Source organism: Benincasa hispida, chromosome 1 (assembly GCF_027475165.1).
Source record: "Benincasa hispida cultivar pf3 chromosome 1, pf3_genome.v1.1, whole genome shotgun sequence".
Taxonomy (NCBI): Eukaryota; Viridiplantae; Streptophyta; class Magnoliopsida; order Cucurbitales; family Cucurbitaceae; genus Benincasa; species Benincasa hispida.
The window spans coordinates 1,220,335-1,244,245 of NC_143478.1; the positions used below are offsets into that span (position 1 = coordinate 1,220,335).

General features: G+C 35.1%; 2 non-coding genes across 2 annotated transcripts; one reads left to right on the plus strand and one right to left on the minus strand.

Moving 5' to 3' along the window:
* Positions 1-13,695: 13,695 nt before the first annotated feature.
* On the plus strand, positions 13,696-13,780 carry TRNAM-CAU (transfer RNA methionine (anticodon CAU)). Its single transcript is given in 2 exon segments — positions 13,696-13,733; positions 13,745-13,780. It is a non-coding gene; the product is annotated as a tRNA-Met (tRNA).
* Positions 13,781-18,638: 4,858 nt separating this feature from the next.
* On the minus strand, positions 18,639-18,745 carry LOC120070416 (small nucleolar RNA R71). The gene has a single exon (XR_005479908.1). It is a non-coding gene; the product is annotated as a small nucleolar RNA R71 (small nucleolar RNA).
* Between the last annotated feature and the right edge of the window lie 5,166 nt (positions 18,746-23,911).

The window sequence follows — 23,911 nt, forward strand, 5'->3', positions numbered from 1 at the left end:
ATGCAGATGAACAGGTTGAAAAGGTCTTTAGCTAGCATTACTTGGGAATGCATCAGACTATGCGGTCATGCTACACCCATGCACAGCAAGCCATTTTCCAATGCGAATGCGGTGCTCCTAAGTCTAGGACGCATGTGTTGAATGCAAAAGTGTCTATAGAGTTTATTTCTAAGTCTCTACTTTTTCCCTATGCGAAGATGCAAGATCCACAAGGGCAAGGTGACCGCACAAAATCATATCCTATCTCTATGATGCATGTGATGCGTTAATAGCAAACAGTGCTTATTCCTAAGCTTCTATCTCTTGATTATGCTTTCTAATCTGACTCTTCCGAGCCTAGATTCTAACCTGACTTTCCCAAGCCTAGATCCTGTCCTTAGACTACCCTCCCGATTATCTCTAATAGACGAATGAAGCATATATAATACAAGATGAACATAGAATGAAGATCCCCAATTATGCTAGCTAAATGCTTCTCAACCCATTTAACAGATTTAGCTACTCATGCGTAATAAACAGAGAGTGAACAGATATAGATAAGTAAATTCCATTTCTTAAAAGAGTTTGAATACACAATAACAATGGAAGATAAAGATAGAGAGCTTGGTAGCAATCCCTTGCGGTCCAAGGCTTTTACACTGCAACTCTATTCGGTTCAAAAGATATTCCTGCTTCCACAGAAGTTGGCCCTCTCTCTGATCTTGAAGTTTTCGGTGCTCTCTCAAGCTTACTGGAACGATCTATCGGCACAACCTCCTTCTCTTGCGTCTGCTTTAAAATACAAGAAAATCTAAGAACAAGACTAAACTGTCTAAGGAAAAATTATCTAACTCTCCGAACTTTCGAACCCTTTTTCTGAAGGATGCCTTTGGTATTTATAGAGCTTCGGGTGAAAGGCGGCTTCTCTCTTATTATTGCACAGATGAGATGACTTTAATTTCCTGATTGATACGCCGAATATTTGTCACCGAAAAGCTGAATGTACTTGTTATCGTTAGCGGCTGTCAACTTAATTCAGATTCGACTGTCATCAGTTTTCTGTCCCATCGTGATTAATTATGTCTTTCACCCAGATGCGCCCACCAAGTTGCATCAGCTCTTTGTGACAATCCTTCTTGAGCATATGTTTGCGAACACAAATCACCGTAAAGCCTTGCGGTAATGTTGTGCTCGTGTGTTGATTTCTTATAATCGCTCTTTTCGCCTTGCGTCAATGCATATTCTGCATAAAAATACAAAAATCAACTGTTTGTGATGAATGCATGCGACCGCAATATTATGAATTTGATGCTTTTTGGACGCAATCTAACATATTTTATCAATGCAAGCCAGTATTGTTTAAGAACTTAGCACTATGATAACATGCATTTCTGCCCGTTATCACATATGCGAAGTTTCTGAAGGATATGGTAACCAAGAAGAGAAGCACTGTTAAGTTTTCCATGGTGGCTTTGACGTAGAGCTCGAAATCTATAATCCCACTAAAGATGAGCAATCCTGGGAGCTTTACTATACCTTGCTCCATTGGAGGATTGTACATCGGGCAAGCATTGTGTGACCTTGGAGCCAGCATCAACTTGATGCCTCTGTCAATTTTTAAGCAGCTGAATGTGGGGCAACTTGCACTCACAATCGTGACTCTCCAACTAGCAGATAGATCTCTGGTGCATCCAGAAGGGAAGGTGAAGCACGTGCTGGTTACAATCGACAAATTTATATTACCAGCCAACTTCATCATCTTAGATTACGAAGTCGATAAAGATGTGCCCATCATACTCGGACGACCATTTTTATCAACAGGTCGTGCCCAAATTGATGTGCACAAAGGAGAGATCACCTTGAGCGTGAATGGACAGAAGCTCAAGTTCAACATCATCCGTGCCATGAAGTTTTATGACGAAGAAGACCTGAATGAATCTGACGACGACTAGAGTTTGAATGAAGAAGAGAAGCCTGACGATGAAAATGAAGATGAGGATGCAAGCACATCCATTGTTGCATGTAATGCTATCATAGAAAAAACAAACAACAAAGATGAGATGATCGCAACCCAAGAAGATGAGCCAACAAAAAATGAAGAAAGAAAAACAACCCAACCGTCCATAAAAGAACCACCAATAATAGAGTTGAAGACCCTGCCGAATCACTTAAAGTATGCATTTTTTGGGGCAGAATGAGAAACTGCCAGTAATTATTTCCTCTGAACTTAATGAAGACCAGAAGAATGCATTGCTGAGCATTCTGAGAAAGTATGGGCGAGCGATTGGCTGGATGCTCGCAGACATTCGAAGAATTAGCCCCGTATATTGTATGCATCGAATTCGTCTCGAAGAAAGCCACAAAGGATCGATCGAACATCAATACAGACTCAACCCTGCGATGAAAGAGGTCGTTAAGAAGGAAATAATCAAGTGGTTAGATGCGGGCATCATTTATCCGATAGCAGACAGCACGTGGGCCACCCCCGTGTAATGCGTGCCAAAAAAGGTGGGATGACGGTAGTCACCAACGCAAATAATGAGCTGATACCGCAAAGGATCGTCACCGGATGGCGTATTTGCATGGACTATCGCAAGCTAAATGCGGCAACGAAGAAAGATCATTTCCCTTTATCTTTCATTGACCAAATGCTGGATCGTCTAGCCAGAAATGACTTCTACTGCTTTTTGAATGGGTATGCCAGTTATAATTAGATTATGATTGCTCTTGAAGATCAGTAAAAGACCACATTCACCTACCCATATGGAAATTCCGCTTTTTGCCGCATGTCGTTTGGCCTCTGTCATGCACCGAGCACGTTCCAAAGGTGCATGATAGCCATATTTTCAGAATATCTTGAGGACTCTGTTGAAATATTCATGGATAACTTCTCTATCTATGGGCACACATATGAAATCTGTCTTGCTAACCTGGAGAAGATATTGAAAAGATGCGATGAGACGAATCTCGTACTTAATTGAGGAAAATGCCATTTTATGGTGAAGGAGGGTATTGTGCTGGGGCACAAGGTATCTCAAGACGAGTTGGAGGTGGACAAGGAAAAAATAGAAGCAATTGAAAAGCTCCCACCCCCAACAAGTGTAAAGGTTATAACGAGTTTCTTGAGGCATGTCGGATTTTACAGACGTTTTGTCAAGGATTTCTCAAAAATAGCACAACCGCTGAGTGCGTTGTTGGAAGCCGATAGGAAATTTGACTTTGATGATAATTGCCGCAACGCATTCATGATTTTAAAGAATACACTGACGACTGCGCCCGTTTTCATCGTGTCAGATTGGAACTTCCTTTTGAAATAATGTGCGATGCGAGCGGGTATGCGATGGGAGTAGTACTAGCACAGAAGAGAAAAACAATACTGCATCCCATCACATATACAAGTAAGACATTAAACCCTTCTCAAACTAACTACACCACCACAGAAAAAGAGCTATTTGTGGTAATATTTGCGTTAGAAAAGTTTAGAGCATATCTGCTGGGAACAAAAGTACTCATCCATATTGATCACTCGGTGATAAAATATCTAATGACAAAGAAGGACGCGAAGCCGAGGTGGACAGATGGGTTCTCCTCCTTCAAGAATTCGATATGGAAATAATTGACCGCAAGGGGATGGAGAACCAAGTTGCGGATCATTTATCCAGATTGGAAAATCCTGAGATTGACCACAATGAGTCAAAGGTGAGCGGGTGTTTCCAGATGAGCAGCTGTTTCATATTGAAGAATTGCCATGGTACGCTGACATAGTCAATTATCTCGTTTGCAAGCAATTTTCTGAAGAGTACACCGACCATGAAAAGAAGAGGCTCAAACATGAATGCAAATATTATTATTGGGATGAGCCGAATCTGTATTAGAGGGGGTCAGACCAGATTATGCGACTATGTGTATCGGATGTTGCTCATCAACGCATATTATCGCAATGTCATGATTCACCATATAGTGGACACTTTGGAGGGCAACACATTGTAAAAAATGTCTTACAAAGTGGGTACTATTGGCCAACATTATTTAAGGATGCCAGAGACTACGCAATGAAATGTGACCAATGCCAACGCACGAGTAACATTTCATGGAAACTTGCGATGCCCATGAACATCATTCTAGAACTAGAGTTGTTCGACGTTTGGGGCATTGATTTCATGGGACCATTCCCACCTTCGAATGGTCACAGTTATAGTATGTTAGCCGTCAACTATGTGTCCAAACAGGTAGAAGCAATAGCATGCGCCGCAAGTGATGCGGCAATAGTCTCCAAATTCCTGAAGAAAAATATTTTCATGCGTTTTGGTACTCCACGTGCCATAATAAGTGATGAAGGCTCCCACTTGGGAATCTTCATCTTCTTCATTACTACTATCCTTACATAACATTTCTTTATTTCTGCCCCTATGAATGTCCTCGAAAATGTTACTAACAAGGGCTCTGACATCTTCTTCAGATTCACTTGTATCTTTAGAGTCTTCATCAGACAAAATTAACACAGAACTCTTATTTTGCCGTTTGAGGTAATTTGGACATTTAAACTGATAATGACCATAACCTTCACATTCCTTGTTGCGGAAGGATTTTCTTTTATTCTGATCAATATTGATTGAGTTATCAAAATCCTTCTTCTGATTCTAAGATCTGTATGGATTTCAATATTTATGTCCTCTTTCTTTAGCATGTTCGAGGCATATAATTTTCAGATTTATTTTCAAAGTGATTTATAACCTTGTTAAGTTGTTCATATAGCAAAGATATCAAGTATGCAAGAGATTCCTTTGATTCTATAATTTTACCTTCAAACTGATCATTTATAGATGATTGGAGGGCAATACTTTGGTTTCTCTTGACATATTTTTTATGGAATACACAAGCATGCAACAGAAGTAAACAGAATCAGTAAACACCCTAATTACATTTAATTTGAGTTCTAAAGCATGCAAAACACAATTTTATAAATGGGTTTCAAGATAAATACCTTTTGATGAATTCTTCAAATTTCAAGTTGTTCTTCACTCCAATTCGGCTCCAAATCAACCGTGCCCCTTCTATACTATTCTCAGCCTTGAATTTGAGTGGTGAAACTTAGATTTTAGTGAATTTGATAAGTGATTTTGTGGGTTTGAAGAGGAAGAATAAGCTGAACCAGAAACCTTTTTCCTGCCTTTAATTCTCAATCCATTCACCTCCTCCCAGCAAATTGAAGGTGTTTTATACTTCAGCAGCATGCAAGCAACATCAACAATGCCTTTCGCTGCTATCTAAATTTAGTGGGATTGTCATCAAACATGAAGACTACTCATGCTAGAGAAGAAAATGGGATAAACCCACTTTCTCTAATTTTCCACTTTTAATTTCAAAATTCCAATTTATTTTAATTAATTCTGAATTAATTAAAACCTAATTTAATCGATTCATAATTTGATTAAATCAAAATTAAATATCTCAAATTGAATTAATTGGAACTAATTTGATATTTTAATTAATTAAACATATTTAATTAATTTAATTTAATTTAATATCAATATTAAATTAATCAGACATCTAATTTTAAACATGAATCTTATTCATGTAATTAATATTTAAATCAACATTTAAATATTATATACTCTCCAATTTTGTTTAATTTCATCAAATTAAACGTTATTTATATCGAATATAATCAAAACAAACCCTAATTTGATTTTGAACTGATTCAAATTCAGAAAACCTAATTTCAAATTTGAACATTTTCAAATTGAAATTCAATTTGAACAATTCAAATTGATATCATTCCAAATTCATTCAATTTAATGATTCAAGGTGTTCATGTTTTACAAGCTAGTAAAGGGACCTTATGGACCTACAGATCATGAGCTCAAACGATTAAGATTAATTAGCTAAACTCTTTAGACCAAATTAATCAGTATTCGTTAACTATTGGGTCACACCATTATAGCTCGATAGTTGCACTCTCCTCACTATTATTCGTGTCAAAATGATAAAACCATAACTAGTAAGTCGACCCTTCACGGGTTGTCCATAATATCGACTGGGTCAATGTGTTGTTTTACCCTCGATATTATGTCTTATTCCTTAAGTTCCAATTGATCCTCTAATGAACAATTGGTTTATGATCCAATCACTAAACTGGATCCCTCTCGAGCCAGTGAGAGGGTGGGATCTCTTGTTCAAGACCTGGATTCAGTACTTAAGAAAACAACCTTTCTCTGATCCCTAAATCGGGTAGATATGAATTCTATCTTGCATCCTATGTCCCCAGCTATCTACCCGGTCTTACCTCTGGAATTGGTGGCTTATTGAGCCGGCGTTGTTGAGCCAACCCTCACTTATGAAAATCTAAGGGTAATCCTGAATAAACATGAGTCCATAGTTAGCTCAGGATTAAGATCGAGTTACTTAAATTATGTAAGCGAAATAGTCAGTCTTAAACAGTAAACAAAGTTATAAAGTAAGAGTGACTTATTTCTTAGTCCGATCTTATGCAAACTCATTGCATAGGATGCCCCCACTCCTTATGTCAATATATGGACGAATATGGATCACTTCGTTTGTAGTATTTTTACAACAATTTGTAACAGCTACAGAGTAGGTCGCATCCAATAGTGTTACCAGAATAAGGTACCAAATCTTAATGATATACTATAGGCCGTTTTGACTATTTAATCGAATTTGATCCATCTTTATGTCTCTACATAAAGGTCAAGTATTCGTATAATAGTCATGGATCTTAGTTTATTGGATTTGACTCTATGAATGCAATTAATAGATTCAATACCTTTATTGAAGAATTATTAAATGACATGTTTTATTAATAATAGAATATGTTTAACTTTTACAAACTGCGAGTTTTAGGACATAAAACCTAACAGTTTTCTATCAAAATTCATCTCAAAAGTAAGTAGTGATCCCATGATTTCCTCAAGTTTCATATTGGCAATATCTTGAGCTTCTTCTATAGCAGTTACTTTCATAGCAAATCTCTTAGGCATAGATCTGAGAACTTTTCTAACCAGTTTCTTCTGAGATCTTCTCACCTAAGGCAAAAGATTCATTACCAATGTCAAGTAAGCAAACATTAAATTCAGCAATTGTTTCATCTTCATGCCTTTTCAAGGTTTTAAAGTTAGTGATCAACAATTGAAGTCTAGACATCTCGACTCTTGATCTTCCCTCATGGGCAACAGCCAAAATGTCTCGAACTTCATTGGAAGAGACACATATATTAATCAGACGAAAGATATATCTGCCCAGACCGTTAAAGATAGCACTGAGGGAACGAGAGTTCAATCTGAGGAGAAGTCCATCCAGTTACCATTGCTTTCCAAGTTTTATGATCAATACGAGTAGTTTGTTCCATCTAGAATAGGAGGTTGAGTGGTGGAGCCACCTTCTTTGATTACGTTCATGATTGAAGCAGCTGAGCTAAAGATGACCCGCTCTGATACCAATTGAAAAAGCGTTGAGGTGATTTGTCACATAAATGCAGATGTTAAAAGGAAAGCACTGACAATAAATGTAATAACAAAATACCAATAGCAAGTAAGTAGTTAAAGAGACCAAGAAGTTGATAACACAGTTCGGTGAGATCCACCTACGTCTAGAGGATAATGTGCTCGGGAAAGATAATTCACTAATATTAAGAAGTTAAGCAATTTACAAAGCAGTACTTATCTGCAATACACGACTACTACAGCAACTCACATAGAGCTCAACTCATTAATCACCTAGACTCCCTTAGATGTGAGACACTCTCTCAAATGTACTTAGGCTCCCCCCCATGGAACCTAAAAAATGCATTCACAGCAGAAGCGATGAAATCGATACCATTCTAATTGTAATAAAAACAATAATAAGCATGCAAAAAGGATTGAAAATACAACATTTGAAGACTCCACCACAATCTTCCTCTCTCGAGCTCGATCGACACCACCAACGGTAAATCCCGATATTCTCCGGTTGAAGAACACAACTGTGAGACCGTTATGTTAGTGAAATTAAGGGAATTTCACTATAGAAAGAATGAGAGTAAAGAAAACTTGTGGTGGAAGAAAAAAGTCAAAAGTAAAGGAAGCATTAGTTTTGTAAATTTAAAAAAGAAAGCCTTTTGTAGAGAAAATACATGCAAAATCTCATTTTGCATGTCTTCCATCTCAAACTCCACTAGCATGTAATCTCTAGGTGTCAAGCTTGGGAAATGTCACTTCAAAGTCCACTTAGTTATTGGAAAAATCCAACCACTGACTATTTTTTAATAAAAAAATGAACAATTTACACATTTTAGAAAAATATTTAATCAAAACAATTTCAATTAAATAAAATAAAAAAATTTAATATCACATATTAAATTGTTTATGACACCTAGCTTTGATTAATCACATTAATCAAATTTAAAAAACACTTTCATACTAATGATCAAGTATGCTCTCAAAATTAATTAATTAATTAATTGTAAATTATATCTCATATAAAATACAATTTTCCCTGAAACCCGAATTTGAACATTTCAAATTCTTATTTCACCTAGTTTTTCAATTTTGACTGTATTGAGCTAGCAAGGAGATCCGATAGGCCTACAGAACATGGGCTTTAACGATCCGAGACTAACCGGTCAAACTCTTTAACCTAGTTAATCCTTCACAGGTTGTTCGTAACCTCAGCTAGGTCAAATACCGAAATACCCCTGAGTTACATCTTTTCTCCTTAAGTACCACTGTCCCTCTAATGAACAATTGATTTAGGAACATAATAACTAAATCCATTCCCTCTCTGGCCAACGAGAGGATGAGGCCCCTTGTTCAAGACCCGAGATCAGCCCTTAAGGGAACAACCTTTCTACTATCCCTAAAATGAGTATGAGTGAATTCCATCTTGCAAATTCTATGTCCCTAGTTATCTACCCGAACTTATCCATGCAATAGGAGACATATTGAGCAGCGACGCTGGGCTTGTTGGGGTTGATGCCCTAAAGTCTCGTGCCCTGTAGTTTGTAAACAGTCTGTACAAACGCATGTGTTGTATAATATATGATCTTTTACTTCACATCTTGTATTTTGCTCAATTGCACGTTTTATTTGCTTTACCACAAACCAATAAACTTAAAATCCCTGACTATCTATATGTAACTCAAACATGTATGTGATGACATACAAGTAGATCATGTCTTGGGTGATAACCAAAATGGTTTGTAGTATATAGATATAGGAGGGAAACCTTATCCTAGTAACGCTATAGATGCGGCTCGCTTTGTGGAATGGTCACAAGTGTTGTGACTTGTCACAGATGATCTTATCCTAATCATTTGTGTTGGGGACATACGAGCGAAGGCATCCTATACATAGAGTTTGTATAAGACCTAACCACGAAGTGTTAACATCTCGTTATATAATACCGTTCATGACAGAGGCTTCACTTCACTAGGATGACCATAGGTAACATGACCTTAATCCTGAGTGAGTTGGGAACTCCTTCCATTGAGGGCGGTCCTTTGATTTGTATAGGTGTGAATGGTCAGGTCACTGATTCAAACCTACTATTTTTGGGATTCATTTGATTTGGGAGTTGGGAACTCAGCTACATAAAATGGAATTCACTCCTTCCCTGAGGCAGGGGTAAGTAGATAGATAACTCCCTTAAGGGTTGATTCCGAGACTTAAACGATGTGGCGCTAAACACATTCTCTTGGCCCGAGAGATGTTCACACATATTTGAACTATGTTGTATTGTTCATTAGAGGAATCAATGGTACTTAAGGAGTGAGATATAACTACAGGGGTAAAATGGTAATTTGGCCCAGCTATACTTATGAGCATCTGTGAAGGGTCATCGTACTCATGATTGGTTATATCCGATGGACACAAAAATATATATGTGGTAAGAAGAGTTCAACTGTTGGTCTTTAATGAAATATCTGACAGTTAACGGATGATGGATCTCGTGGCTAAAGATTTAGCTAATTATTCACGAACCGTTGGAGCTTCGAGCCACAGGTTCATTAGGTCCCCTGTGTAGCTTGGATAAAGTCGAGAATCAGTGTTTGGGTTAATTTGAAATGTTCAAATTGACAAGAGAGAGTTCGATTATATATGATATACTTGGACTGGTTAATTATATACGATATAATTGACTAAATGTACGAGATACATTATTTTGGAGGAAATTAGATATAAATATGATTTATATCAAGTAGAGGAGAAATTACTATAGTAGATATGTGATATCAAACTATAGGGTAAAAATATAATATCATTATATTTATTAATAATTTAATTGGGTTAATTATATGATAATTAACCTAAAAACTCTCTCGGACACGTGTTAGTGGGAAAAACCATGTCGATTATGTAATCTAAGAATAAAAATGAAATTTTGTTTCATTTTGAAAAGTTCAAAAAAAGTTCGGTAAGTTTTGCGTTGGTGTGGAAACATAAACGATCGCATAAGTCGAGAGCCTATACAATAGCTGCTCAGCGCCTAAATGATCGCACGCTAATTCCTAAACGATCAGATAGCTTTCCTAAACGATCGTATAATGTGTCGTGTTTTCTAAACGATCGTCTACCTTTTCCTAAACGATCGTTTAGTAAAACCTTCACGATCGTGTAGTTTCTTCTAAACGATATGCATCTAGCTAAGCGATAGCTTCCTATTCTCTCCCACTTGCTTATCGTCTACACGATCAGTTCTTCCCCCTACCTCTACCAAACTCATCAAAGACCACACTTTAGGTTTTCACTCCAAGAATACCAAGGGCTCATTTCTGATGGTGTCGTCCACGCTACGTTCATTTGTTTGTGGTTGTTCGTGCTGGGTTGAGTTCCAAAGCTTAAAGATCGTCTTCAAATGGTATGAGAACTCGTTCCCTTACATTTTAGTGTTTAAAGCATGTCGTTAATCACAATATATTTGCATAACTGTATGTTCGAATGTATATGGTGTATTTCGGTCACGGTGAAATTGGAAAGATCTGAACGCGCTCATGGGATGCTCTTTGTTGAGAGATCCTTCAGGGCTTACCCTCACCTATGTAGATCAAGGGACACTTGCAAATAAACAGGAGTTCATAGAAAGCTTAGGATTTAGATCAAGTTATCTAGGTTATCAAGAAAGTGAAATTAATCAATGTTAACAGTAAACGGTGTTAATACGTAATAGTGATTATTTCGTGGTTTGTCTTACACAATCTCATCATGTAGAACATCCCTGCTCACATGTATCTACATGAACGAACTAAGCACATCGTTTATGACACTTTAGAACATTTTCAACAATCATAAAGCGAGTCGTATTCAATAGTATCTACATAAATAGGTACCCAACCTAATCTAGGTACTATAGATGGTTTAGGCTATTTTACTCGAACTTAATCAAGTTTATGTCTCCACAAGTCCAAGTATTCACGACAATAGCCAAGAGTTCGTAGTTTATTGAATTTAAAGTTATTAAATAATCAACAACACTTGTCTAAATAAACTTCATATATGTTTAATGTTTACAAAACTATGAGTTTTAGGACATACAACCCAACACCCCCTAAGTTTGGTAATATTAGTGTTGAACACTTCGACTTCTAACCGTATGTGAGACTCCTCTCAACGTTGTTATCTTCCTCTCAAGTCAGCGAACTCCCTTCACTGATAAATCTTACGATCCCCCTATGTTAGAGAACTCCTTCTCTGAAGCTGATCTTAGGCACCCCCTAAAACCGAGAATTCCTTCTCTTCAACTGTGCCTTAGACTCCCCCTAAGACAAATAATCTTTACGTTTTTGAACGATTCACACAATGATGTTGCTCATAATAGATGGAGAACTTGCACAGTGGAATGTAGTGAGAAAAAACTAAGAACACGATGTAGAATAGTTTGGCCAAAGTACAGAAAACATCTTGCTCAATTAAACAAATGTGGCAACCCTAAATAGTATGCATAATTCTCTTTAAATAATCGAATCTAAGAAAGGAAACAAATCTCCATTTGGAAAAGATAAGACGAGCCTCAATAAATAAAAATACCAGACAAAATATTATACCCGGATATTTTCAGATAAGGAAAAATTATGCAAGAAGATATTTTGATGCTACATACAGATGTTAAAATTTCATTTGAAGCACCTACAGAAACCATTGCCTTAGAAAAATATAAAATCAATTAAAAAAATCTCCAACAAATTTTATAATAAGTTTTACACAAAATTAAAAGTTCATGAAAGTCGAAAATTTAGTTTATGAACAAACTCGACTAAGCACTTTCTAAATTCTGGAAAATATTATGGATGAAATTTAAAATTAAAAAATTTCTTAGAAAAAAACTTCAATTTCAAGACTAAACGTTATTTAATCTCTCTCTATATATAAACACTTGATTATATAAGCCTAACTTGATTGTAGGTTCACGCATCATCTGACTTTTGTAAAAATATTTATATTTTACACCCCTTCTCAATGATTTCTTCTTCCTCTACAAATTTCGTGAATTTAATACATGAATTTATAACACTTTAGTCCTTATTATAAAAGATATTATTAAGATTTAATGAAACTTCTTAGTTAGGTAGATCTAAAATTAATTAATTGAGAATCGTGTTTTTAACTATAAATGATAAGTCATTGCAGAATAAAAATTAAATACTTAATTTTGAAGAAACTTATCTTAATAGGTACTAAATTCTTATAAATTTAAAAATATAGGGACTAAGTTATTACCTAATTATTATGAATATTTAAAATATTGTAGGTTTTTAGTCAAATAAGTACAACCAAAACTTAAACTTATTAGTCAATGATAGTGAGCTCAACCGTTTGAACCTCTCAGCAATTATTTTCTTAATTTCATTTTAATTATTTATCTCCCACTATTCCGTTTTTTTTTAAAAAAAATACATATAAGGATGAGATTGGTAATTTGTTGTTGGGCATCATGTTGTTACTACAATGTCATATATGACCACTCTAATTGTAATTCAATTAGCTAAAGCTAATTCTTATCTAGAAAATTCAAAAGTTTGAATTGTAATCACGACATCATTAATTATAATGTATTTTTATAGTATATTATCGTAAGTTTTACAATGTTGCAAAACATTGAGAAGTTTGCTGAAGTTTGATGTTATTTATATCATACAAAAATAAAAATTATACGATAAATTGTAATCTCTATTGAATTATATTTTATTACAAAACAGAATTTATTGTGAATCATTTGGGGACTTATCAATCAAATAGGCTAATGCGTTGATAGTTAAATGCTAATGGAAAAAGCAGCGTAACTTAGATAGATGTCAATAATATGTGTTTAATGATTGAATAAACTTTTATTTTCTAGATATAATACTGACATGTTACTAAATCCCCATGCAGGTATGATTTATAAAATCATACACCAAAAAAATCAGAATATGATTTGAAGAAAGATGCTTGTAAATGTGTCATTTAATTAGCAATTTTTTTAAAAAATTACATTTTGTTCTTGTTATTTTGATTAAAGATAACTTATAGTTATAGGTTGTGATTGTATTTTCTTTTTAAAAAATCAAAACAAACGTAGCTCAATTGACATAAATTCGTGTTATTGACTTCAATGAGTTATTGAATTCTTGACTTCATAAATTTGTTAGAATACAAATTTAATAAAGAGAGAAAGGGAGGTAAAACTTAAGGAACATAAAATAAAATGTTCAATTTAGTTTAGGTAAAATGCCCTTAAAGTCAACTTGGGGTGGTGGCGCAGTTGGCTAGCGCGTAGGTCTCATAGCGAAAGAGTGATCCTGAGGTCGAGAGTTCGAGCCTCTCTCACCCCATTTCATTTTTGGTATTGCATTTTCCATATGCTCCTATGGGCCACGTACCTCAAGGCCCGTTGCGACATTTCCCCAATCCTTAAAAAAAAGTTTTAAAGTTTTTTTTATAATTTTTTTTAAAAAGAATACTTGATTTGACACAAAATTGTTAGCTCATAAGTTTATTAGACATTTTCAAATATCACTAACATGAAAGTATGAAATTAATAAATAAACGTAAACTTTGCAATTTCATAGATTAAATGTGTAATTTAACAAAGCAAATACAAAGCATATCTAGATCTCTCCCTTCCTAGTATCTAAATTTATGGTTTAATCTCAATTCCTACCGAAATTAACCCACTTTTGCTTATAAAGTTATCAATCTCCTTCAAATAGAAAACAATTGAACCATCATCTTCTAATTCATTGAAGGTTTCACCCATTTCAACCTCCATCCACCCATCGGATTTTTCTTCATAAACTACAAGAGAGATCCTTACGGAGGGTCTAAGATTACTCTATTCTCTGCCCCTTCAAAATGAAATTCTAAGGAAACGAGTCTCATCTGAAATCCACGACTCCAGTAGTGGTTTCCAAAAGCTTGAACACATAGTAAGCTACGTACTTGATTTTGGGACTTAAATTTCTAGCTTCTATCTTCTCTTTGATTTCAAGCAAGCATACAAATTTTAACTCAGTCCCTTGAGGAAACCTATGGTTTATAATTATAAGCTTAGATTTTCGAGAATTTATATTATTTTCAAATGTGCAAAAAGTACTATAAATATTCCAATCAAGTTACGTTGTTACCCGCCACAATTTAGTGCATGTCTATGAGTGATTTTAAAATTGTCAAAACTATTTTTATCATTGTTAAAATCGCTATAAAGCATGGTTTGAATCATTCAAATTTATTTAATGTTAAATTTTATACTTCTAAATGCAATTTTTATATTATCAAAATTAGTTCAAAAATATTAAAAACTTATTTCATAGTCAATTTTCAAAATGACAATAATGATTTTAACTATTTTAGAATCATCTTCTAAATATACCTTGGTTTCCATACTTTTAATTTTTTTTACAGCGTAGTTCCTGACGTGCAAAATCTCACCAAATTTAATTTAATCAATTATCAATTTTGATTATAATTTATAAATAAATTTGGTCCTCAATCAATATGTCAATCTATATATGTGTAAAAAATTTCATTAATTCTTAGCTCATGATAGAGACTAAATCATTACAAATTAAAATTTAGGGACTAAATTGTTACTTTAATGAAAGTTTAGGAACCAAAAGAGATTTTTACCCTATATAATAAGAAAATCATCAATAAACTAACTGTATGATCTAAATTAAGACTTATTGAAAGTACATAGACTAAAATATATTTAAAAAAAAAAAAAAAAACTAGCCGTAAGAAATAATCTTAGATTTATTAAAAGTATATGGACTAAGATGGGATATTGTTTAAGAGTACAAAAACTAAAATTAAACATATTTCCAAAGTATAAGAACCAAAATGATATTTTAAAGGTGATTTTCAAAAATAGAAAAGTAAGAAACACATTTACACAAAATAGCAAAATTTTAATCTTCTTTGATAGAAACTAATTGAAGTCTATCAATATCTATCAGTGATGTAAACTGTTATCAGCGTCTATCAATGTTTTTTTTTTTTTTTGCTATTTTTTAAAATAGTTTGACATTTTTTCTATCTGTGAAAATTTTTCATATTTTAACCTATAACAAAAAAATTCATTTTCCCCTAGAAAATAGAGTGGGACGGAAAAAAATCTTCCTAAGCTAAATAGGGATCACTTTGCATCTTTTTTAATCTATTATAATAATGATTGTTATGATGTTGTTGTTATTATTATTGTTGTTCTTATTATTATATTTAAATTTCAAGTTGTATTGTTTAATAGTCAAGATAATGAATATGTTCGAATTGATCATTTAAATTTATATTTTATACATGGATAATTTGATAGATAATTATTTTTTTCTACTAGAAAATTTGAGTAATTTCTCTTTAAATTCTAATTGTCATTATGAAATCAATCATATAAAAATTAGTGAGAGATTTAACTATTTAATTAAATCTTTTCAAGAGTGTGGACTTTTGTTTAGTTTATTTTTTAAAAATAAAAGAAAACAAAATGAGACAAATTATCCGGAGGAAACTTGTAAATCTGTGAAATTAAATGGAGAATTTCACAGGGAATAGAGAATGAAATGGAGAGGCGACGGGATGGGAAAATCATCCTCGGCCCCACCCCACCCCCAAATATCCCTACTTTTTATTTGGGGTAATCAGTTGGGTCGCTGTGTTGAACATTAATTTGAGGTAGAATCGAGTCGTATTATTAAAATAAATAAAATAAAACTTTATGACCACTAATTGTAATAGCACCTTTAGTTAAGATTGGGAAAGTTGATAGCTACCTACTAGATCAACTCTAAAGGAATCTAACCATTTCAACTCATCTTTATTTTAGTTTCCATGGTATCAAATATTTGTTTTGATTCCATAGACTTTCTAAGAAGTGATCGTTCTAGTTACTATTTACAATATTATAAACAAAACTATTACTTTGAAATGATAAAGTTAATGATAATTTGTAGAAAGATAAGTTATTGTACTCTTTTCTTGAGAACAATTAAGAAAAGTCATAGGAAAATGTGTCAACTTGATAAAGAATCAACACGAATAAATATACTCTACGATCATGAGATTACAAAACCAACAATCCTTGAAAAAAAGTATGAAATATGTCATTTTTTAACGTAGGATGAATGCAAAAGAAAGCAGGGTGGCCAAAACTGCATCAGTATGGACACTAACTCTGTAACGCATAACACCAAGCCATGAAGACAACACGACAAAAATAAAATGACAAATGCGTTAGCGGTGGAAGTCATGTCAATTGGTGGCCGATGTGATAGGTTCATTGCACCATTAATGGACCTCTGACGCATAGCAGGACATGGAATTTAATGGGAGGTGTCAGATCATCATTATAAAGAGACAATGATCTTTACCTTGTGACGCCTATAATAGCCCACCCAAAAAGTTGAAAGTTTCATCCATCGAGAGAGGGGAAGTTCTGTAAAAAATTCCGTCCTAATCGTCCATAACCATCGTTCCTCCAAGCTTCTCTTGTGAGAATTTTGAGTGAGAACTTGACAAATGTTCGAGAAGGAAGAAGGAGTTCCTCAAAATTATTGCAGTCGGTAATAAGCAGTCATCACCAAGAGCCTTAAAGAGCAAGAGATTGTCAATTACAACCTGATTTCTTCATTTTTCAATTATTTCTTGCATTCCCTGTTCCTTTACATTTGTATTAAGTGTAGGTTTGAAGAATACTATTTCTAATATGAATGTAATTCATTCCATAATTCACACATTTTTTTTCTCCTTCATAAGCATGAGCTAAATTGTCCACGGGTTGAGGGGGAGTAGTTAACATTTTTTTTACTAAGTCGTGCATAAGTAGACGTTCGTCTTATTCTAACATATTCTTATTGAATTGCTAAGATTAATCGAGAGATGGATCTAAGTACAAAACAATTAACACCTTGAGAAAGGAAACAATTGTGGAACCTGTTGGACAAGGAAAGAGGTAGCTTTAGAGATAAGGATAATCTTTTGCAATAAAAACTCATCGCATGCATCCTAGAGATCGGGTAGTGTGGCATCAGAACCGAAAGGTGAAGTTCATTAATTATGAGTTTCTAGCATGAACGTTTGACTTATGCACTGCTTAGGAGAATGTCGATGAATCTTTTTCAACCCTATTCATTTATTCATCTTTTATCCGTTTTCATCGTACACTGCTTAATATTGTGTTGCAATTTTCATCGCATCCATTTCATCTGTCCCATTGCTTAAATTAAATAGAGTAGTTAGATATACACATTTCCATCACTTACTTTATAATCAAAACACCGCATCAAGATTGAGCAAAACTTTACCATACATTTTAATCGCATGTCATTGAGTCGACATTCGAATCACACTGAGTTTTGCTTAAACTAGATTTATACTTGAATTTAACTAGAGAAAACATTGCGTCTAGATTAAGAGATATTCATATTGAAGAAGCATGACATAAGACATTTCATCGCATCAATCTAGAGAAAGGCAACAAGCTTTTGACGTCATTGTCGGGGACATTAGCAACTTGAATTGTGTTTTTTTTTTTTTTTTACTTTTGATTTTCACAGCAACTTGATTTCGGGTGTATTAGAATTCGTGTCCAAGTAGTGCAACATATCGTATGAGCAAAGGCACAAGTCTGAGCTGTTATGCAACCCTAAAATTGAGCAAACATTCCATCGTCGAATAAGAAACAACAGAAAAAAGGCGTCAAAGAAACAAGGCTCGAGCAATGGATGAGCATCCTAACCCCTTAGTTCCTAATATACTCAGCAACCTAGCAGCACCGAGTACGGCCAACAATGCATTAGCAATGGCAAATTCCATACTTTTAGCAAACGATCGCAACAGACCTATTCGAGACTATGCATCATCTTATATAAAAGATTTCTCACCAGGAATTTTGTGATCGTTAGCTGAAGGAGCCAGGTTTGAAATCGATGATTCTTCATATGATCCAAACAGCAGGGCAGTTTGGAGGAATACTTGGAGAAGATTCACATGCACACCTAAAAAGCTTCCTTAGAATTTACAATACATTTGTGATTCCAAACGTTACTGTCAAAGAAATCAGACTATTTTTGTTTCCATTCTCATTAAAAGATAAGTCTAAAAAACAAGCATACGAATTGGAACCAGGAGAAAGTCACTTCGTGGGAACAAATGGTAGCTAAGTTTATGAAGAATTTTTTCCCGCCAACCGAGAATTACAAGAGGAGGCAAGAAATCACAAATTTTCAATAGAAAGATCGAGAAACGTTGAGCGAAGCTTGGAAGAGGTTTAAGAAGCTGGTCAAAAATTGGCCGCATAATGGTTTGCCTGACTGCATGCAAATGGAGATGTTTATGATGGCATCATAGAGGCATCACAAACTGCGGCCGATTCGACAGCAGAAGTTGGCCTATTGCAGAAAACATATACTGAAATTAAAGCTATACTAGATTGAATCTCTCAAAATCATGAAAATTGAGAAGATAAAAAATTTGGAACGTGGTCAAGTTCAGGGAGAGGAAATACTTCGAAATTAGATACTGACACTATCGCAACATTGCAAACGCAAGTGGCCACAATGACAAAACTGCTACACATAGTTGGATTAGATAACTCCCTTAAGGGCTGATTCCAGGGCTTGAACGATGTGGCGCCACATACTTTCTCTTGGCCCGAGAGGTGTTCAGACATAGTTGAATTATGTTGTATTGTTCATTAAAGGAATCAGTTGTACTTAAGGAGTGAGATGTAACTATAGGGGCAAAACAGTAAATTGGCCCAATTGTACTTACGAGCATCTGTTAAGGGTCATCGTACTCATGATTGGTTATATCCGATGGACACATAAATATATCTGTGGTAAGAAGAGTTAAGCTGTTGATCCTTAGTGGAATGCTTGATAGTTAACGGATGGTGGATCTCATGGCTAAAGAGTTTAGTCAGTTATTTACATACCGTTGGAGCTTTAAGCCACAGGTCCCCTAGGTAGCTTGGATAAAGTTGAGAATCAATTTTTGGGTTAAATTGAAATGTTTAAATTGGCAAAAAGGAGTTCGATTATATATGATATAATTGAACTGGTTAGTTATATATGATATAATTGACTAAATGTATGAGATACATTATTTTGGAGAAAATTAGATATAAATATGATTTATATCAAGTGGAGGAGAAATTACTATAGTCGATATATGATATTAAACTATAGGTTAAGAATATAATATGGTTATATTCATTCATTAATTAATTAGTTGGTTATGTGATAATTGGCCGGATATTTCTCCTAAATCGTGCGTTAGTGGGAAGATTAATTTCGGTTATTGTAACTGAAGAATAAAATGAAAATTGTTTTCATTTTTGCAAAGAGTTCGAAAAAATCGCTCAAGGTGTGGAAATGTAACAATCGCTTAACTGAGAGCCTATACGATAGCGCCTTATTGCCTAAACAATCGCACACCTCGCGTACTAAACGATCATACGTGTTCTCTAAACAATCGTTCATCTTTTCTAAACGATCGCTTACTAATTACTAACGATCGCTTAGTAAAACCTACACGATCATGTACCTTTCTCTAAGCGACAAGCACCCGCTATGCGATAGCTCTCTCCCACTTGCTTGTCGTTCTACACGCCCTTTCCTCCTTTCTCTACCAATTCCATCAAAGACCACTCTTTGAATTCTCACTCCGAGAATACCAAGGGCTCTAAGTGGTGATGTCGTCCCCGATCCTACTTGTTCGTGTGCTACCGTTCATGTAGACGATCGTGCTGCTAGTAGCCGACTGTTTGTTGGGCGATAAAGATTGTAGAGGGTTGCTTCCGCTGGATTGAGTCTGATTGAAGATAGTTTTCAACTGGTATGTTTACTCAATCTATTGTTATTTAATTGTTAAGGCATGTCGTTAATTAGTGTTAAAATGCATACCTATTTGTTAGAGTGTGTGTGTGATAATTCAGTCACAATGAAATAGGAAATATCCGAACGCGTTCATGGATGCTCTTGTTCAAGAGTTCCTTCATAATTAACATGCAATCAAGTCTGTAATTCAAAGAGTTTGAGTTAGTCAAGTTGTTCGTGATGAAGTTTAGAAGCATGGACATACGGTTCTCAGCGAGGAAGAAGATCAAGAGTTGATCGTGTCGTGTAACCTCAGATAAACGATCGTTGGAATTTGACTAAACGATTGTGTAGTTTTTTCTATACGATCGTGTAGTATTTACTAAACGATCATTTAGCTAATGATAAAAAAATGGGGCAAATCATTTACTCTATCGCGTAGTGTTGGTTGCTTGATCGTATAGACGCTGGAGGTAGACTATCGTAGTAGGAGCATTTAATACTCACTGTTTAGAAGAAGGTGCACGCTAGACGATCATGTAGTTAGCATGCTCATGCATAGTTACTACCTACATGATCACGCGGTATACAATACGAAGGCGCTTGCTCAGCAATCTTTTAGACGATCGTGTTTCACCGCATCATTGTCAGACGATCGTATAAGGCTTGTATAGTGCGTAACGCACTATACGATCACGTACCTCATGCTTTATCGCATAGTAAAAGGTACCCGATCGTTGCTAAACGGTCGTTTAGCTCTGGAAGCGTAGGTAAACGATTGAGCAACATTGGTTGTTCTTATAAGGCTTATTCAATCACACGATCATGGAGACGCATTGCTTTCCTCTGGCACACAATCAGTTTGATACACAATCACGTAGCTAAACGATTGTGTAGTTAAACGATTAGAGCTACGCTTAGCTACCTACGTAGTTAAACGATTGAGCAAACGATCATGTGCCAAATGATTGTTTTGCTCTGGTACACAATCAAAGCTACGCTTAGCTATCTATATAGCTAAACAATTGAGCAAACGATCATGTACCAAACTCCCTGCGATCGGCATCTAAACGTAGCGTTGGTTGCCCGGTCGCGTAGACTCCTTGTTTTGTAATAGTTAGCTTGTACTTTTGAGGATTTGAGCCAATTTTACCCAGTTCATCAACATTTGTTTATTATACATGTGATGTATGTGGTTTATATGGCAAAGTGTTTGACATATCGTTTGAAAACCACCTTAGGTTGTGCAATTATTCATGCATCATGTATTATAAGAGTTATAATATTGCATGAAGAAATTACTTGATAGCATGCGCATGTTGTTGGATTTTACGTCCTAAAACGTGTAGTTTGTAAATTAATAAAAATATTCTGTTTTATTTTTTGATAAAATTGTTATTGAAACTATAACCTTGAATCCAATAAACTAAGGTCCTAAGGCTATTTAATGTAGTTTGAACTTTATGTAGTGACATAAATGTGGTTTAAATTCAAATATATAACCAAAATGGTCTATAGTATAGGGATAAGATTGGGCGCCTTATTCTGGGGACACTATGGATGCAGCCACTTTGTAGTAGTACAAACGATGTGATCCTGAATCGTTCATATAGAGATATGTGAGTGAGGGCATCCTATGCAATGAGTTTGCATAAGACTGAACCATGAAATAGTCACTTTTTATGTTCTAAATGTCGTTTTATATATAAAACTGACTATTTCGTTAATTGATAACCTAGGTAACTTAATCTTAATCCTGAGCTAACTATGAACTCCTATTCACTCGAAATTATCCTTAGATCTGCATAGGTGAGGGCAGCTCATTATTGTTGGCCCAATAAGCCTCCCATTTCAGGGGTAAGAACAGATGGATAGCTGGGAACTTTGGGTGCAAGACGGAATTCGCTCCTACCCGTTATAGGGATAGTAGATAGGTTGTTTCCTTTAGTACTTAATCCAGGTCTTGAACAAGGGGCCCCACCCTCTCCTTGGCCCGAGAGAGGTTCGGTTTATAGGTTGGATCTTAAACCAATTGCTAATTAGAGAATCAGTGGAACTTAAGGAACAAGATGTAGTCTTGGGGGTAAAACGGTTTTTATGACCCAACCGAGATTACGAACAACCTGTGAAGGATTAGCTTACTAATCATGGTTATATGAAATGGACACAAATATATCTATAGTGAGGGGAGTGCAACTACTGGACTATAGTGGAATGACTCGTTAGTTAACGAATGTTGATTAGCTCCGTCTAAAAGAGTTTTAGCCAACTAATCTCGGATCGTTGGAGCCCATGATCTATAGGTGATGTAGTAGTTAATAATTCGAATTGTTTGAATTAAGTGAAGAGAAAGAAACCAACAAGTATATGTGATATAGTAGTTGTTTTTCAATTTAGAGATACAGCTTTAATATTTAAATATGATTTAAATATCAAGAATATGAATACGTTCATACTCGGAAGCTCGGAATTAATGGAAATGGTCAAAGATGTAAAAAGTCAAAGAGTTGACTTTTGACTTTGAAAAGTCAAACTTTGACCGACCTTATATTCAAATGTGATTTGAATTTCGAGAAAATGACTGCGGATTCATGCTCGGGAGGTCAAAATTAGTCAACACAAAAAAAAAATCATAAAAAGTCAAAATGTTGACTTTTAGGTCAAAGTTTGATTTTGACAAAATGACTATTTTGTCCTTTGACTAAAGTTAGTGGGAAAATCCAAACTTTTGTTGGATAATTTCACTAACTATGAACTCCTATTCACTCGAAATTATCCTTAGATCTGCATAGGTGAGGGCAGCTCATTATTGTTGGCCCAATAAGCCTCCCATTTCAGGGGTAAGAACAGATGGATAGCTGGGAACTTTGGGTGCAAGACGGAATTCGCTCCTACCCGTTATAGGGATAGTAGATAGGTTGTTTCCTTTAGTACTTAATCCAGGTCTTGAACAAGGGGCCCCACCCTCTCCTTGGCCCGAGAGAGGTTCGGTTTATAGGTTGGATCTTAAACCAATTGCTAATTAGAGAATCAGTGGAACTTAAGGAACAAGATGTAGTCTTGGGGGTAAAACGGTTTTTATGACCCAACCGAGATTACGAACAACCTGTGAAGGATTAGCTTACTAATCATGGTTATATGAAATGGACACAAATATATCTATAGTGAGGGGAGTGCAACTACTGGACTATAGTGGAATGACTCGTTAGTTAACGAATGTTGATTAGCTCCGTCTAAAAGAGTTTTAGCCAACTAATCTCGGATCGTTGGAGCCCATGATCTATAGGTGATGTAGTAGTTAATAATTCGAATTGTTTGAATTAAGTGAAGAGAAAGAAACCAACAAGTATATGTGATATAGTAGTTGTTTTTCAATTTAGAGATACAGCTTTAATATTTAAATATGATTTAAATATCAAGAATATGAATACGTTCATACTCGGAAGCTCGGAATTAATGGAAATGGTCAAAGATGTAAAAAGTCAAAGAGTTGACTTTTGACTTTGAAAAGTCAAACTTTGACCGACCTTATATTCAAATGTGATTTGAATTTCGAGAAAATGACTGCGGATTCATGCTCGGGAGGTCAAAATTAGTCAACACAAAAAAAAATCATAAAAAGTCAAAATGTTGACTTTTAGGTCAAAGTTTGAT